Source organism: Cebus imitator, unplaced genomic scaffold (genome assembly GCF_001604975.1).
Source record: "Cebus imitator isolate Cc_AM_T3 unplaced genomic scaffold, Cebus_imitator-1.0 Scaffold93, whole genome shotgun sequence".
Taxonomy (NCBI): domain Eukaryota; kingdom Metazoa; phylum Chordata; class Mammalia; order Primates; family Cebidae; genus Cebus; species Cebus imitator.
The window spans coordinates 2,754,598-2,767,468 of record NW_016107408.1 but is presented as its reverse complement, the minus strand read 5'-3'; the positions used below and the strand labels follow the sequence as shown (position 1 = coordinate 2,767,468).

At 48.8% G+C, this 12,871-nt stretch overlaps 1 long non-coding RNA gene across 1 annotated transcript in view; it reads left to right on the top strand.

Annotated features, from left to right (window-relative positions):
• Window positions 1-4,968: 4,968 nt before the first annotated feature.
• The window catches only part of LOC108309344, a 181,130-nt gene continuing 173,227 nt past the window's right edge, over window positions 4,969-12,871 (top strand). Inside the window, exon 1 of the long non-coding RNA XR_005201420.1 lies at window positions 4,969-5,595. This is a non-coding gene — a long non-coding RNA (uncharacterized LOC108309344). The remainder of the gene's footprint in view (window positions 5,596-12,871) is intronic.

Below are 12,871 nucleotides of genomic sequence, written 5' to 3'. Positions count from 1 at the left end.
CTGGAAAGGAAGGAAAGACCCAGGGGAAAGGGAGGGCATTGGAGGTGCGTGCCTGAATGGATGTCTTTGAGAATATTTGCATGACAAACCTTCTTGTAAAATCTGGGTAGCGCTGCCAGTTAACCCCCTGGAGGAGCCTTGGGGAAGTCGTGCTCTGAACCCCCACACACCAGGTCCCCTTTCTGTGTTGCTCTATTTGCTTTTGCTGGTTCTGACACAGGGAGAAGGTGTGTTCTGGATGGATCCCATCCCTCTGTCACCTGGTGCTGGCACTTCCAGGTGTCTGTGTCTGGGTCTTTCTGAAGCCACTTTATTCATGTTTCCCCTGGATGTGAGACTGTGTTGCATTTGTTCTGACTGTCCTCTTGCAGAAGAGAGCGTAGCTTTGCTTTTCTCTTCATCATACCCCTGGAATGTACTTCTTTTCCACACTCCAGCCTTTGACTCAGTCACCTCCCCATCACCCTTCCACTGAATTTCTCTGTCTGCTTTCAAAGCCAAAGTCAACCTGACTAGACCACTTGTCCACCCTGCCGTTTGCTGAACAAGCTTTGAATTCCAGTGATTCCAAGCCACAACCTGTGGATTTTCCTTTTCTTTTGTTCTGTTTTTGATATAGTGTCTCCCTTTGTCACCCAGGCTGGAGTATGGTGACACAATCACGGCTCACTGCAGCCTCGACCTCCTGGGCCCAAGCAATCCACCCACCTCAGCCTCCCAAGTAACTGGGACTGCAAGCACATGCCACCATGCCCAGCTAATTTTTGTATTTTTTTGTAGACATGGTTTTGCCATGTTACCCAGGCTGGTCTCAAATGCTCAGGCTTAAGTGATCTGCCCACCTCGGCCTCCCAAAGTGCTGGGATTACAGGCGTGAGCCACCACGTCTGGCCGGATTTTCCTTTGACATCACCTGCCTCTCCATCACTTGTATGGGTTATGAGTATGTATGTACCAGTGACGGATGGTCTAGTTTTGATCAGTTTCATAACTCATCCCTTCTCCAAGAAGCCTCTTTTCCCTCGATTACAGCGTAGGTTTATGTCTTCCCTTCTTCTTATCACACTCTGCAATCATTTAATTTAGTTGTTCACGTGTTAATTCCATTTCCCCACAAAAAAAAGGGACTTTGGCTCTCACCTTTGTTATGATATCCCCATTGCTTAGCACAGTACCTGGAGCTTACCAGGTGCTCAATAGATGTTTGTTGAACAAATGAATGAATGGTCACCATTGTTCAATCTAGAGACAGAAACTATCAATTCACATTCCCTCTAGGACAGACACTCCCTTGTATATCACAAACCATCAATAATATTGACTGGTAGAATGATGTTGGCACGTAGGTGCAGGCTAATGAATTCTACCGGCTTGGGCAGCTTTTGGTCGGGGCTTTGCGGGTGAGACATCTGGAAATTGCTTCAGCACAGTTTGGGGAAGGAGTTCATTTGTCTACCTTCAAGAGCACTGTTTACCTGCATTTCCTTTGCTGGCAGTTTAACATTATCAACTGAATTAAACCAGTTAATAATGTTGACTGAGCCCCTGTTGAGAGGATTAAAAACAACAAAAGCAAGCAAGAAAGCATGTGATACACTCCTTGGTCCCGGAACACTTAACATTTGTGGGAGGAGCCAGAAATGTACACATCTTAATAACCACTGAAGAGAGGCAGGATATCTCAGTGTCAGATGAATGAAGTGCATAATAACGTACGGGTAGCTTTGAGAAGACAGATGTCACGAGGGTGGGGTGGGAGGGAAGGTCATCCCCAGAGCCTGAAGTATGTGCCTGACACAAGGCAGGGCACAGAAGAGGCACTCTGCAAGGACAAGCCCAGCAAAGTCTGGAGAGCATTTCTGGCAGATGAGATGGTATGAGCAATGATTATGGTGGTGGGGTCATCACAGTGGGAGGTTATAAGGACCTGAACTAGGCTGGGAAGAATGGAATAATGGAAATATTAGACATTTGAAAGCCATGAGTCACAAACACTCAGAGGGGTGAAGGGGATGGAGCAAAAGAATAGAAAATATGTCTAAGCTTTGAACCCTGATGTCTGGGAGACTTAGAAAAATCAGAGGCTTTAGCAAACAATCCAGAAAGAAAAAATGATTTGTGCTTGGTACCTTATTTTGGATTCTTCTCAAGGCAGAGACACATCTGTGTATAATTGGATTTGTGAGTTTATCTTTGGAAGCACAAAGAGAGTGATCTGGGAGGGAGAAGAGTCAACATGTGGTAGCTGATGGGAGGTTATGCTGTGGGCATACAGGGCCGAATCTCACCGGAGATCCTCCAAGCAACTCGATAAAATAAACTTCAGAATTGCCAAATCAGGCCAGGTGCAGTGACTCACACCTGTAATCCCAGCACTTTGGGAGGCTGAGGCAGGAGGATCTCCTGAAGCCAGGAGTTGGAGACCAACCTTGGCAACATGGCAAGACTTTATCTCTACAAGAAAAACTTCGAAGTTAACCAAGTGTGGTGGCATGTGCCTGTAGTCCCTAGTCCCACTACTTGGGAGGCTGAGGTGGGAGGATCATTGAGCCCAGAAATTCAGGACTTCGGTGAGCTAAGATTGCACCACTGCACTCCAGCCTGGGTGACGGGTGACAGAGACCCTGTCTCAAAAGAAAAAAAAAATTGCCCAATCAAAGGATGAAAAAGATGGACTGTTTATCCAATGATTCCCTTCCTTGAGGGTTGTCCTTAAAGAGGGTAAACCCCTGGCATTTCTGAGATGCTTCTGCAAGGAGCTAAACATGCCCAAAGAACAGCAAAAAAAGAAAAGGAAGAAAAAAACCAAGAGTCACAGGTGGCTGAGGTGGGAGGTGGCCACTTGCTAGAATTGTCCACTGTGGCTGCAGGACAATTTGGCAGCAAGGGGCCATTGGGTGGGATGTCATCAGTGGGCGGTTATAGATGCTTGTTCTTAGACAGCCTGGGGTTGAGCTGATATAGACATGTCTAATGGGCAGGCAGGAGAGGCAGACTCGGGATCGAGCCAACAACCTCATTGGCAGGATTGGGTATGAGAGGGAGCAAGGTACTGAAGAAAGGAGACCAGGGACAGCTCAGGACTGGAGCCTGGGACGCATCCTACAGGTAGTGGCAGGAAGGGAGCATAGTCAGTGAGCAGAGACTTTGTGCCCGGCACATGATGGCAAAAGCCAAGGGAAAAGGGGATTTAAGGAAAAGAAGCTGCCGAAAGGGCAAAACTAAGAAGGCTAGAACCAGCACCCTGGATTGGGTAGTTAAGCAGGTCCCTGGGGCCTTGGAGAAGACACTTTTTTTTTTTGAGATGGGGGCTTGCTCTGTTGCCCAGGCTGGAGTGCAATGGTGCGATCTCAGCTCACTGCAACCTCCGCCTCCTGGGTTCAAGCCATTCTCCTGCCTCAGCTTCCCAAATAGCTGTTACTACAGACGTGCACCACCATGCCTGGTTAATTTTTTGTATTTTTCGTAAAGATGGGGTTTCATCATGTTGGCCAGGCTTGTCTCGAACTGCTGACCTCAAATGATCCACATGTCTCGGCCTCCCAAATTGCTGGAATTACAGGCATGAGCCACCGCGCCCAGACAAGAGGACACTTTTAATGGCATGGTAGAGGTAAGTAAGTAACAGTCAGAATGTAGGAACTGAAGAAATAAGATGTCCCCTGGAGGCAAACAACGATGAGTCCATTTGATGAAGCTAGGATGCGGGAGGGAGGAAGATGGCAGGAAGGGCTGTGTGGCCCTGTGCAAGTTACTCTGTGCCTCAGCTGTCTCATCTGTAACACAGTGATAATCCTATTTTCTATCTGTTAGGGTTTCAGTGAGCATTAAATGTTTATAAGTGCTTGCCATAGAGCTGAACATTTAGTAAGTGCTCAGTGAACGCTTTTTATCATTTATTATTGAGGGGAGAAGAAGAGGATGGAGAAAAAAAACTGGAACATTTCGTGACACGGAAAGAAAGGTGTGAGCTCTGACAATCCCCTCAGGTGATTATATGCATGAGGACTCACTCTTCCAATTGTTTGAATATTGAATGGACTGGCTCACACCTTCTGAAATTTCTTGGTAGCTCTGGAGCAACCATTCCACGAAAGAACAGAGTGTTTTTGGCTGAAGTCTGTGACTGCTTGTTTTTGAGTTATTTTAATCTCTGTGTCAAGCATGAAAACCTCAGCAGCCTGGGATTTATAATCAGATCCCACTGCCATGCCCTCTTGCCTCTCAAACATGCCACAGTGCTTTTGGCTTGCTCCTTGTGCAAACTTCCCTTTGATAGTTTTGGATATCGATATCAAGTGTATGTGTATATTTTAACCAGCCAATATGCATATTCTGTGATCCCAGACATTCGCTCAATGTGGGCCATCAGGCCAGCTGTGGACTTCGTTTAAAATTTCCTTTGTGTCCAATCATTCCCAAATGCTATATCTCCCTTGAACTGGTAGATTTATGAAAATTCTGCACAACATATAACTCTCAGAAAAGAGTGTTGCAAAACCAGATATAGGATATCATTTGACTTGTTTAAAACATTCTGTCTGAGGGTTTTAACTTGCTAATTTAAAAAGAATCTTAAAATTACGTACAGTTGATCCTTAGTATCCATGGGGGATTGGTTCCGGACCTCTCGCCCCCAGAACTGGGGCCCAGCTGGGGTGGTCTGACTCCAGGACTACCAAGGTTTGTCATTCTGGGCGGCATTCGGGGCTGGTGTGACCCGCCTCATGCAGAAAGGCCAGAATAGACCTAGCGGCATTGACAACAGGACGGGAATCCAGCTTTGTCTGTGAAGGAAGGGCGCAAAGGAGGACAGCTGTGGTGGGCAAACCCGACCGTTTCCATCCTTGTTCAGCTTTTGTCCGGACTAAGACAGGACTACATAGCAGAACTACAACTCCCAGGAAGCCGTTCGGCTCCCCCGCCCCTTCCCCGCCCACCCCGCTCTGCCCCGCCCCTTCGCGGGTTCGCTTGGTATATAAGGACCGAATGGCCCAGCCGGCTGCAGAGCGCGCAGGCGGCGTGCAGTGTGGCAATGATACCTGGGGACGCGGCCACCGCAGCTGGCTTTTGCCGCTCTAAGCTTCTCCCCAAGGACCTTCTGCTAGGCAGGCGCCCACCGTAAGCCTCCCGGGCCTTGTGAACCTGCAAACCCAAGTGCTAGAGACAATCTGCCTTCGGCGCTTTCCGGCTTGGCAGAGGGGTTTTCCTGGCGGGGAATCTTTGGTTCGCACTGATGATGCGCGGGGAAGAAAGGCGAGGAGCGGCGTCCAGGCTGGTGCTGTCCCAGCGCGAGGAGGCGGGATGCGCTCGCGGGGTCCGCGGGGCGCCCGGTCCCCGCCAGCGTTGCGCACCCACGCCGGGGGACGGGAATGTGGCCGCTTGGGGACCCCCGCCCGCGGCCTCAGCGAGTCTGGAGCGCAGAGAACAGGGGTTGGCGGCGCTCTGGCCTCGGATGGAAAGTGGGGAATGGGGTGGGGGGCTGCGGACCCTTTAACGTGGATTACTTGGTGTGTATCAGCCGGGCTCAGAAGATTCACGGCCTCCTCTCCATCCGTGGACTGACTTGTTAACAGCTGGGGCGCCAAGCTGAAGGTAAGTTTCCCTGCGGTTCGGGGAAGGGATCCGATTTGACTTTCTTTTCTTTCTTTCCTTTTTTCCTCCGCGTCGTTTTCCGAAGGGCTGGAGATTCTGGGTTGGAATTTTTGTTCTTGGAATTGACATCTTCTTGGAGGTCATTTTAGTCACCCCTCTGCCCCAGGCGGAGCGGAATCGTCTGAGACACGGTGGTGAGCGACCACCCCATCCTGGGCGTTCTTGGTCGTCGTCCTTCAGCCTCCAGCACTGCCGAACCTTGGCCGCCTGGAGGGACTGAGCCTCCGCTGGGGGAGATGCCCCCGCGTCCTCGGTGCACCCGCTCGGCCCCTTGCACTCGCCTTAATGCCTGGTCTCTCTCGGGGCTCCGTTACTTCGGGAGCGGTGCCGCCTCCGCGAGCTCCTGGCGTCCGCCCACTGGCGATCGGTGACGCTGCTGGGGCGCAGCGCTTGGAGAACGCGACGCAGCGGAGCCTCTCTCTGCATTGGGGCTGGGGGGTGGGCGGGGGCGTTTGGAGAGCGGCTTTCCGGCAAGGACTGGGCCACCCGTCGGGCGGACGAGGGGATGCGTTTGGCCAGGGTGTGGACGGGCTTTCTGAATGGGTGGGAGGTGGCAGGAATTCAGTCCAGTGTGCCCACCCGCCACCTCCCCTTTCTGGCGCAACTTGCTAATGGAAGTGGCTTCCTGGCCAGGGTGGGGAGAGGGCTTAAGTCTTGAGTCCGCAACTGAAAGCAAACCGCTTCTGTATCCATAGCTTCCTCCTCGGTTGGGTGTGTGTGTGTGTGTGTGTGTCTGCCCTGTTTGGAGGCGGCACAGTGCTTGTCACCGAGGAGGCCCTGAATAGATGTTTGTTGAATGAATGAGTGAGCGACTCCGCCCTTGGCCTGCAGATTAACCAGGGTCCTTCCTCCTTTTCCTTCTCCCTCCTTGGCATTTGTCCTCAACTCTAGAACCTATCCAGGTTTCCTGGGGTTGCTTTCGAAGATGCGGGATTCCCTCCTCCGCCCCTCAACTCTCTCCTGTAGGCTGTAGGTTCTCATTTAGAACCTGTCTGTGAACCATTTCTCACCCAGCAGTTCCTTCTGCATAGAAATCTAGAGGCTGTCAGGGATCGCTCTTGGTCAATGCTCAGGGTCCCAGTGTCTCCAGTAAGTACCTGCTCCAAGAGCAAGAGAAGGTAGAGCAGCTCTGGAAGAAGAAAAGGCCAGTGCTTAGTGCACTGGCCTTTTCTTCTCGGTGCCCCTGGCCCCAGGCAGGTCCTGGAACTGCCCAGGTTGGCACAGCACTTTCCCTGCGGCCCTTCCCCGCCCCTTGACCCCATCCCAGCTCTGTGCTCAGACTGACTCCGGGAGAGGAAAGGTTGAAACTGTCAGACCAATTGATAAGCAGCCCCACCACCTCTCCTCCCTGTCTGATTTTAAAAAGTAATCCATGCCCTCTTTCTTTTATGTAACACTATGCAAAAGTGCTCAAAGCAGGAAAAAACATCCAATTCACACAGTAATGCAGGCAGTTTGATATATTTCCTCACTGGTGAAATCCTGCAATATATACTTAGAGCTTTTTCCCCTGCCCCTTTTTCGTGTAATTTTATTTGAACATTTCCCCCACGTCATCACTGCAAGATGCTGTATTCTGCTACAGACATTGACTCATCCTTTGCTTGACAATTTCCCTATTGTTGGACACTAAGTTGCTTACAAATTTTTACCCTGGAAGTAATACAGTAAGCATCTTTTGTAAGTAAAGATCTGTCCACATTTCATATTATTTCCTTTGGAAAATTCTCAGAAATTGCTACATTTGCTTTAAGTTGAGTCATGTCTAAAGCAAAGGAATAACTCTTTCTACACGAGGGACACAGAGTGAATGGCTGTGAGCGAATGAAGTGTTTTGTTTTCTCTTAGTATCAAAGAGTTGATCAACATTGGTATGAGAACTAACTTAAAATTTGCAGTTGGGATTATGATGTAAATTTTTTTAGCAATACTGTAAAGTAAGTTATATCAGGCCGCTAGATTTAACATGCTGTCTTTTAAAAAATATTAAAACTTTTGATTTTGATATAAATGTAGATTTACAGGAGTTGCAAAAAAATAATGCCTAGGGAGTTCCACTATCTCCTTTACCCTGCTTCCCCAAATGTTAACATCTGACTATCTATGGTGCAATGATCAGACCTGGGACATTGACATTGACACGGTACTTTCAACAAATCTACAGGCTACATTCAAATGTCTCCATTTGTCCCACTCACATCCTTTTTCTGGCCCAGGTTCTAGTTTGGGATCCTGTAAAGGGGACTTGTAAAAAGTGGGAACCAAGAGGGGTATAGAAGACTATCTTTGTTCAGGAGGAGGTTTGAAATTGGAACGTGATTTCCATTTTCCTCCCCAGGTGAATTTCCCCTTCCTCTACTGACGATAGCAGAGCTGTATCAGGCATCCAGGGCTTGTGGGAGCCTGCCCATATGTGGGGAAAGCATCTCCGTGTACCCCCTCCCTCCTTTCCTCTTCCCACACCTACAGTGGCAGTGTGTCATTGAGTGAAAATGGGGTTATTACCCAGTCTGCCCTGACACGTCTTCTGGGGGGTAGACGGCTGCCATCCGGCGTGCGTGAGAGCAAGCTGCTGAGCCGCCGAATCCACGGTTGACAAGTACACCGTGCAATGCCTGCGCGGGTGACTCACGCCGACTGGAGTAGCAGGTGTGTCAGGAGCTAAGCGTGCAGACCCAGCAGGCACAGCATTTCCTGGTGATCTGGGCAGATTGGAAGGAACACGGATTTCTGCTCTGAACTCAGAATAGATTTAGGGTATTGTTAAGCAATTTTGGGCTAGGAAGTGATTCTCCTTTTCTTTACGGGACTGTCTTCCAAGAGAAGATTTGCGGTGAGGAGAGCCTGCCCAAAAGGGTTTTTGGAGGTGGCTGATGTGGATGGAGGCTAACCCAGGTTCTTTGCCTAAGAGTCCACTTATGTGAATTTGAAGAAACCCAAGAAAGAGACCCTTCTTCTTGCCTTACAATAAAGAGACTGCATGGTCAGCCAGTAATGCACACGTGAATTGAGTCCGTCTGCTTTGAGCATCACTGTGTCTTTTCTGACTTGGAGTGGTTGCCTGCATTGAGCAAAGGCAATGTTTGTTTGGGGTAAGGAAATTTTGAGGTTACTGAAATCCCAACAAAACAGACTTCTGTTGCCCAGATAGGGTTTCTGTGTTACTGCTAGGGTCTGGTTTCCTAGACTTGATTTTTCTTTTCCTTTTTGAAATACTCCCAACTTTCCTGCTGTAGCTTTATAGCTTGTAAACGGAAGAATATTCACGTCTTTCTCTCTCTGTGAACTGGCACAGACGTTTTCTGTAACTAGCCAGCTCCAGTGAGGATCATAACAGGAAGTCTTGCGGGGAGAGGGGTTGGGGGTGTTGGGACTAAACATTCTGGAAGGCGCCTCTGTCTACACCAGCCCGTCCCTGTCCTCAGTGTCTCCTGGTGGGTCCTCCCTTCTCAGAAGCTGCAGCTGGTCCCAGGATCCACTCCAGGGCAGTGCAGACTGTTCACTTTGGGACTGCCTCACCTGTCCCCTGGTGTTCAAATTCTGGTTTGCGTAAGAATGAATTGCTTGTTAAAAATGAATATTCTTTTGTGTGTGTGTGTGTGTGAGAGAGAGAGAGACAGAGAGAGACAGAGAGAGCAAGACACGGAGTTTTACTCTTGTCTCCCAGGCTAGAGAGCAATGGCGCGATTTTGGCTCACTGCAATCTCTGCCTTTCTGGATCAAGAGATTCTCCTGCCTCAGCCTCCCAAGTAGCTAGAATTACAGGCATGTACCACCATGCCTGGCTAATTATTTTGTATTTTGAGTAGAGATGGGGTTTCACCATGTTGGCCAGGCTGGTCTTGAACTCCTGACCTCGTGATCTGCCCGCCTCAGCCTCCCAAAGTGCTGGAATTACAGGTGTGAGCCACCATGCCTGGCTAAAAATGAATATTCTTAGCAGCCATCCCCGTCCCTCCCCTCACCTTTAATGCTTGGGGAGGCTGCATTTTCAACAAGCTACTCAGACCGTTCTGACACAGAAACTTTAAAGAAACAGGAAGTTGACTGACTGCTTGGCCAGATAAAGCCTTCATGGAGCCTTTTCGCACTGATGCTTACCCAAAAACAGTGCCTTTTTTTTTCCTCCTCCTCTAGGAAGCCTTTCTGGTTTACCTCCACTGGTCTGGGCCCCTCCATGTATGTATTTGGTTTGTTGGTACAGTTTTTTACATAGAAGCCTTGAAATCAGATGCCCTTTCTACTTGGTTAAGACAGGAGTGGCTGCATTTGGGTGAATGATAAAGGAACTACAGTTCTGGGCGTCTTCTCCCCTCATGTAGGCAAGGTCCTTGGGAGCCCGGAATGTGTCCCTGACCGAGCAGCATCCTAGCGCATGTGTTTGTGTGCTCACACAGACCACTGCCACTTCTGTCTCTGGCCACCATTGTTGTAGACGATGTCCCTGTCATCGTGGAGCTGGTTAGGGTCCTCCACACCAAGTTAGCATCCCCTATTTACATAATAGATGCACCCAGCTCACTTCACAAGAGAACAGGAATGATCCTGGGTGAATTTCTTACCTTTCAACTGTGCCATTGGTGAAGGACACCCTGTTCAAAGTCAGCTGGGTGCTCCTGCTTTGCAGATGAGGGCTGTGCCTGGATAAACATCTACACAAAACCAATCTTGGTTGATCATGTGATATCCAAAAGGCCCCAAGGAATCGTTCAACCTAGAAGAATGCTGAAGTGGCAAGTTTCTGCCCAAGAATTCTTTTCTGTAATGTGAATCATCATCACCTCCTCCCATATTTGGTTTGTTGGTACAGGTTTTTGCATGGACGTCTGGAAACCAGGTGCTTTTGTGTGTGATTAAAGGAGATGTGGTTTCATCTGGGGGTACGATCAAGGGACTGCAGTTCTGGAGCTCCAGAAATCAACCAGACTTTCCAACTCCCAGGTCTGTGAGGCTCCCCCACGGTTTGGAAGATGCTGACTGTCAGGGTCTAGTTTTAATGGCTTACAGACTTCTTTCCTTTGCTTCAGAAGTGGTCATTTTACTTTGGCAATTTACTTCTTGTTGTTGTGAGTTTTTGACCAGGAAAGATCATGCCTGCCCCCCCCAGCAGTCCCTTCTGATGATTGAGTCGGGATTTCAGGGCATGCTTTTTGAGCAAGCCATGGAGTATTCCTTCTCTAATGATGGATGTATTTCCAGTCGTTTGCCCATAGACTTCCTCTCACCTTAATTCTGCAAATATTGAGTGCCTACTGGATGCTTTTTAAGGCGTTGGCAGAGCTTCTTGGGTTCTTCAGCATTGAGCTCTAGTGGTCTTCGGGGCCCATTGAGAGCTGACTTGGAGATTTAGCAGCCTGTGTGGAAGTGGGGGTGCTTCACAAAGTGAAAGGAAGGTGTCTGAGATGCTGGCCTTTGGGACAATTTCACTATGTGAGTAAAACCCTCATTGAGCTGTAAGTGACAATGATGGTTTCTGCAGTTATGCCTTCTTCACTTAACTACTTGAAAACTTTTAACCATTTTTTTTTTTGAGGTAGAGTCTTGCTATGTTGCTCAGGCTGGAGTGCAGTGGTGTGATCTTAGCTCACCGTAACCTCCACGTCCTGGGTTTAAACATCCTCTCACTTCAGCCTCTTCAGTAGCTGGATTACAGGCACCCACCACCATGCCCAGCTAATTGTTGTATTTTTTTGTAGAGATGAGGTTTCACCATGTTTCCTAGACTGGTCTTGAACTCCTGAGCTCAAGCGATCCACCAGCCTCAGCCTCCCAAGGTGCTGGGATTATAGGCGTGAGCCACCGTGCCCAACCCGCCTTACTGTCTTTTATAGCATCTATACCATTTCACATCCCCACCAATGGTACACAAAGGTTCCATTTTCTTGCCTTGTTTTTTTTATTCTTTTCTTTTTCTTTTTTTTTTTTTGAGAATAGCCATCCTAATGTGTGTGAAGTGCTTTTTGCTTTAAGAAAGTCACCTTCACGAAAAGTGAAGTGCTCGGGAAAGTGAGGAGCTGCCAGGTTGGTGGGGTGGTGCTCAGCTCTGAATCTGCCACAAGTAGTTTTTCTAAATGAGAAGGTTTGATGACTTAGCACGTTCCGTTGGCCCTGATTCTTTGAACCGGAGTTTTCCAATTGCCTTTGTGCCCATATGCCGTCTGATAATACCTTCAACCTGGTGAAATGGTCAGGTGTCATCATGTTTTACAGGAGAGGCATTAAAGCACCAGCCAATGAAATGATGGATACCCTGCAGATGAAGCCTTGCCCTCTAACTCCTAATCTGGCACACATTGTGAAAAGCGAGTGTTTTGGAAGTGTTGGTGTGGTGATGGAGGGTCCGGAGGATGTAGATTGGACGCACTGTTTAGGAAAATTGTAGAGTGAATTCTCTGCTGCTTGCCCTGAGGGGTCACGCTTTCATATATAAAGTTTGCTGGAAGTGGGCATTTTTTTAAAAGTAGAGAACACTTTTCTGCACAGTTTGAGCTGCTTAAAATGTTTGAACCAGGCTGACCAACATGGAGAAACTTCATCTCTACTAGAAATGCAAAATCAGCCGGGCGTGGTGGCACATGCCTGTAATCCCACCTACTTGGGAGGCTGAGGCAGGAGAATCGCCTGAACCCGGGAGGTGGAGGTTACGGTGAGCCGAGATCACACCACTGCACTCCAGCCTGGGCAACAAGAGCAAAGCTACATCTCAAAAAAAAAAAAAAAAAAAAGTGCCTTTTGAGCATGGTGGTGGATGTCAGAGTTCGGTGGCAGCTCCCGAGGAGAACTGGGGTGTGAGGCTGGGTGAAGATGATCACCTCCCTTCTGTGGTGTAATTCCCCAGGCTGAGCCTGAGCCCTCAAGGCTGCTGTCGGTTCTGGTTTGTGATTGGCTCCCCCATGCCACATGTGCATGTCCAGCGGCCAGGGGTATTAGGCGTTTGCAGTAAGTGATTTTGTTGGCCCTGGAGGACAGATGGTGGACAGTGTTTGATCCCAGCCTCTGCGGGGCTCTACCCTCTCAAAGCCTCTGCACGTTCCCTGCATGGGGCAGGAAAGTGGCCTTGTCACCTTGGAGCCGCCATAAATGTGGCTCTTTTCCATGTTTATTTTTTCATGGTGATATTTCTTTTTATTTTTAAAATTAAGCAGTGGCTGGGTACGATGGCTTGCTCCTGGAATCCTAGCACTTTGGGAGGCCAAGGTAAGAGGATTGCTGGAGC